Here is a 5,415-nt window from a genome sequence, read left to right as displayed (position 1 = left end):
GAAGCTATTTTATAATATGGGGCTGGTAAGAACATTAGAAACAGCTGGTGCATTATAGTACAAAGTCAAAATGAAAGCTTCTGTGGTCCATTAATCATCAAATCTAATTGGACTAACCTGAGCATAATGTCAGAGGGAATCATGATCTTCATCAGTGGAAAAGGCACCATGATTGGTCATCTTGGTCACTCCTCTCATATCAATCACAGACTGTCTCAGCTTTAGCCAGGGGCAAGATAATAGGATCATAGGACTCAGCGACACTCGTCAATTATATAGTTATAACTGCGTTATGAATGATGCGGCACCAGATGGCACTTTAGAGCTGTGATCTGTCGCCAATGGGATTATCCATTAAGAGCTTTTATAACGTGTTTTCTGTAGCATTTTTAACTGTGTATAGATCCAGCCACTGATTCATAGAATCGTAGAGTTGGAAGAGACCCCAAGAGCCATCTAGTCCAACCCCCTGCAATGCAGGAATCTCTGCTTAAAATGCTTAAAGTCCTCCGAGGAAGGAAAATCCACAAACTCCCGAGGGATCTTGTCATTGTCCCCTTCTGGTGAGGTACCAGGGCAGAGGGAGCAGGCAGAGTGCTCTCTGGCAGATCTCAATTGTTGTGGCTGTTGCTACAACCAGGATTGATACTTGCATTGCGCCATCTTGCCCTCCACAGTCCTAGATCTCCTCCAGCAAGTGAAACTGCCCAGGACATCCCTGCCCACCGTCCAGCTCCAGAGGCGCTCCAGGGGACTCCCTCCACTGTCACCCATCCTGTTACCTCTGCAGCCTAGGTATCAACTAATCTGTCCATATCTTAACTGATTAATTACCATGCATCAGTTCTCGATGTCAGTTTGTCATTTTTTTTCTTTTTTAAAAATAGTTCTCACAACAATGTGCACATTTCTCTTAATATATACATATGCATTTTTTGCAACACATTTTTGCAAGCAATTTCTCTAATATAATGCATTTATGTATGTAATTTTCACAAATATATTCATTTTTATGGAAGCTTTCCCCTAATACCTAAGCATTGTGTGCACTATTCGGTTAGAGAGTTGCATTACCAAGATTTGGAGAATTTTGAAGGATAACTGTGTTCTGGTTTGCACATTGTTTCAGAAAGTCCATATTAGGTAGGTTAGCATTAAAAAGTGACTAGAACTTAATTTCCCACCCAACCCCACCCCACCCTGTTCTCACTCTCCTGTCCTTCTCCTCTTGCTAGATCTTTCTCTCAGTTCCACTTTGAGTCTCCCTCCAGCTGCTCCTGCTTCTCCCACCTGATGGAAGTGCCATTACGTATATTTTTAAAAGTGGGGTATATATATCTCCCACCTTTTAAAATATAAGCATTTAATTCATTAAAAATTCCTGTGGCTTTTCAGGCTCAATAGGAGGGAAGTGACCATGGCCCGTAGCAAGTGATGGGGGAGACCTTTGCCTCTTAAGATCCTGGAGAGTTCTGACAGCTAATGGAGAAAGTGCAAACTGATGTAAGGCCCTTTCCTCTGTTCTTAAGTGCATTTTCGAATATTCAAAGGAGCATTCTTTCAGATTTTACCCATCAGACAAATGATAGCTTCTGGCAAAAAAACCTGACCTTGTCTCTCTCAGACAATGCAGAATAGCTGAAGGGGAGACTGCTGTAAGCATAACTTTCTGTAGAACTACTTCAGCTGTGCCTGCGTGAATTAGTCTGTCTCTTTTACAAGTTGCTGTTGTGGCGGTTATTATTATTAATCACCTTCTACACAGACGTCTCAAGGCAATGTGCAAAAAACCAGCAAAAACAAAAACAAACCCAGTTAAAAAACCCCCACAAAAATCAAATACAGTTAAAACAAAACTGAAACAATAAAAAAATAAGCATACATGGCAAAGACCCATTTATACGGATGGGAAGACCTCTAAAAAAAAGGATGTCTTTAATTGTTTCCAAAAGTGCCTATAGTGGGCGCCTGTCGCATCTTGACAGAAATGCTATTCCACAGAGCGGGAGCAACCACACTAAAAGCCCTGCTCTGAGTTATAAAATAATCAAACTTTGGTCTAATATTACTTGATTTCATCACATCTTACAGGTAGCAGCTTGACCAAGTTTCCTGCTTGGCAGGGGGTTGGACTCGATGGCCCTTGTGGTCTCTTCCAACTCTATGATTCTATGATTCTAAGTGACAATAGGAGCTATTATTTCCCCATGCATTTCACAACGAGTCTGCAGGCTCCTGTCACTCTGTGAACTTGCCACACCATTAGGCTCAAAAAGGAGTTAGAAATCCCAAGGGAGAAAATGGCCACCGGTGTTTGTGAGCTAGAATGAGTTGGTGAGTCAGACTCCTCATGACTCCTCTGAATTCAGTCCTGCAAGTGAAGAAGAGAGGTTGAGAAGCTTCTCCTCAAGGGGAAAACCATTTATGGACTAGTGGGAGGCACTCATTTGAAACTTTCTTAACCTGCTTTTCAACCAGGGCCAGCCTGCCCATGAGGCCGAGTGAAGCAGCCACCTTTGGTGGTGAAATCCTGTGGGGCAGTTGCGTGGCACTGGCAGCTTGTGGAAGTTTTTAATGTTTGATGTCATATTGTGCTTTAATGTGTTGGAACCCCCAAGTGGCTGGGGGAACCCAGCCAGATGGGCATATAAATAACAGCAGCAACAACAACTATTATTATTATTATTATTATTATTATTATTATTATTATTATTTAAAAGAGACAAGTTTAATATGCCCAATATGCTATGCTTGTGTTCATAGTGTACACCCCCACCAACATTTATCTGATGAAAATATGGACATCCTATTCTACATCCGGAAGCTGGATTTTATTTTCCATATAAACAAGATTCTGTTTTTGCACCTACACACACAAACCAGTTTCAATTGTTATCTAAGACATGGATGAAAAAGGAACAGCGGGACATTCCAGGATCAAGTCAGAAACTGGGATGGCTTCTGTAATACCAGGACTGTCCCTGGAAAATCAGAACACTTGAACGGTCTCTTATCTATAAAGTTTAGTGGAGGTTAGTATTTGCAGACTGTATGTCTTGCAGGGAACTATAGCGAGTACAAAAGAAGGAGGAAAGGTGCTTTTGCAGCTAAAGCTGCAAAAAGAAGGCAGATTCTTTGTTTAAATATTATGTGAATTGATGACTCATCTCTGAGTCTCAAATGCTGCCAGCATAATAAAGAAGCAACTTTTGCTTTTCTGAATCTTAGGACTAGAGAGAAAATAGTTCTTTGAATATGTTAACAAGTAAGAACTTGAAGAAAACTGCACTGCACTGCTAGTTGCTTAAAAGAAATGCGTTGATTTGTAATATGGGGTGTGGGTGTGTATGGGTGTGTAACAAGCTTAAAGATAGTTTGCAGTAAAACTTTGGAACACCTTTTTTGATGTGGAGAACTTATTTATTCCTATTGTGCACAAGGTCCAGATCAGGAATTCTGCTTCACACAGAACTCTAGCTAGTGCTCTTTTTTCTGGGGGGACGCAGAGGTATGCATATATTCCTGAACCATTTGTGAATCTAAGTTTGGCCACACTGAGGGGCAGTATTCCAATATGAGTAGGAAAATGAGAGTACACCTAAACATTTTTTTAGGGGGGGGGGGGAAAGCACTGACTCTAACACATTGTTCCAATGTTATTGGAGAATTCGGGAGTTGAGGATATGCAAATTGTGTGGAAATTCTTGTGTGGAAATAGGATTGTTTCCGGACTGGACCCCTGGAGGGAATATCTTCTGAGAACTTGGGACCTTGCAGAAACCATGAAGTTCACTCTGTGACCCTGGACAAGTCACAGGTTGACAGGAGAATAAACTTAGGTGAGTGGGTTTGTGTATATGGACTGCATGTTGCCCTGATTCCCCTGGCGGAAAGGTGAGATTAAAATGTAATAAAGAAATAGCACTGAAATCTTGTCAGCCGTGTGGCTTGTTACCTGAGGCACAGTGTGTGAAGAATGAAGACAAGCAAAATTGGAGAGGTTTGTTTTAAATCCCCACATTATCTTTCATGGCTCCCATAGGAACTGGTCTTGTAACTCCAAGGCTGCTGTGTCATACTGTGAAGATAGATCTGCCATCCCAGCCACTTAAAAACCTCTTTTAGCTAATCCTATACAAGTGGATAATTATTAAAGCTGCAAGAAGTTTATAAATCCAGTGATTTATTGCTGCGCTAATCTCTATAAATAGCTGATGCAGCTGCAGTGCACATAATTTTTCCCACCTTCCTGCTGATAATTGTAAGGCCAGGATTAGACCCCAGTCCTGGAGCCACATGGGAATAAAAAAACTGGGTATGTGTCTCCACCTTGTTTATGCCTCAGTCTGTTTCAACAATACATTTTTTGTGAATAATCAAATTTGATCTTATGGTTTAACCAGATATACTTGTAATCTAGAGTTATGATCTCACTAATGGTTTCTCACCATCCTGGAAAAAAATGACAAGTGGGATGCTGCAGGGTTCTGTCCTGGGCACGTTGTTGTTCAATATCTTTGTAAACAACTTGGATGGAGGAACTGATGGGATGTTCACCAATTTCTCAGATGACACCAAACTGGGACAGATAGATAATGCCGCAGAAGACAGAATCAGCATTCAAAATGACCTTAACAGATAGAGAACTGGGCGCAAGCTAACAAAATGGATTTCAAAAGGAACAAATGTAAGGTTCTGAACTTAGGCAGGAAGAACCAGATGCACAAATACAAGATAGGGAACACCTGGCTTACTAGCAGAACATGTGAAAAGGATTTAGGGGTCTTGGTGGACCACAAGCTTCACGAGTCCACAGTGTGATGCAAAAGTATAACCACTCTATTCTGCCTTGGCTAGTCCACACCTGAAATACTGTGCTCACTTCTGGGCACCACAATTTAAGAATGATGTTGACAAGCTAGAATAATAATAATAATAATAATAATTTATTTATACCCCGCCCATCTGGCTGGGCCTCCCCAGCCACTCTGGGCAGCTTCCATAGAAACCAAAAATACACTAAAATATCACACGTTAAAAACTTCCCTGAACAGGGCTGCCTTAAGATGTCTTCTGAATGTCAGGTAGTTGTTTATTGCTTTGACATCTCGTGGGAGGGCGTTCCACAGGGCGGGCGCCACTACCGAGAAGGCCCTCTGCCTGGTTCCCTGTAGCTTTGCTTCTCGCAATGAGGGAACCGCCAGAAGGCCCTCGGCGATGGACCTCAGCGTCCGGGCAGAACGATGGGGGTGGAGATGCTCCTTCAGGTATACTGGACCGAGGCCGTTTAGGGCTTTAAAGGTCAACACCAGCACTTTGAATTGTGCTCAGAAATGTACTGGGAGCCAATGTAGGTCTTTCAAGACGGGTGTTATATGGTTTCGGCGGCTGCCCCCAGTCACCAGTCTAGCTGCC

At 42.2% G+C, this 5,415-nt stretch overlaps 1 long non-coding RNA gene across 1 annotated transcript; it reads right to left on the bottom strand.

Annotated features, from left to right (window-relative positions):
- Positions 1-949: 949 nt before the first annotated feature.
- LOC309352985 lies at positions 950-4,912 on the bottom strand. Its single transcript, XR_014161506.1, has 3 exons — positions 4,449-4,912; positions 2,187-2,371; positions 950-2,112 (listed from the first exon to the last, which is right to left on the bottom strand). It is a non-coding gene; the product is annotated as an uncharacterized lncRNA (long non-coding RNA).
- Positions 4,913-5,415: the final 503 nt, after the last annotated feature.

Source organism: Podarcis erhardii (assembly GCF_964252035.2).
Source record: "Podarcis erhardii genome assembly, chromosome: 12".
NCBI classification, from domain to species: domain Eukaryota; kingdom Metazoa; phylum Chordata; class Lepidosauria; order Squamata; family Lacertidae; genus Podarcis; species Podarcis erhardii.
This window is presented reverse-complemented; position numbering and strand designations above follow the sequence as displayed.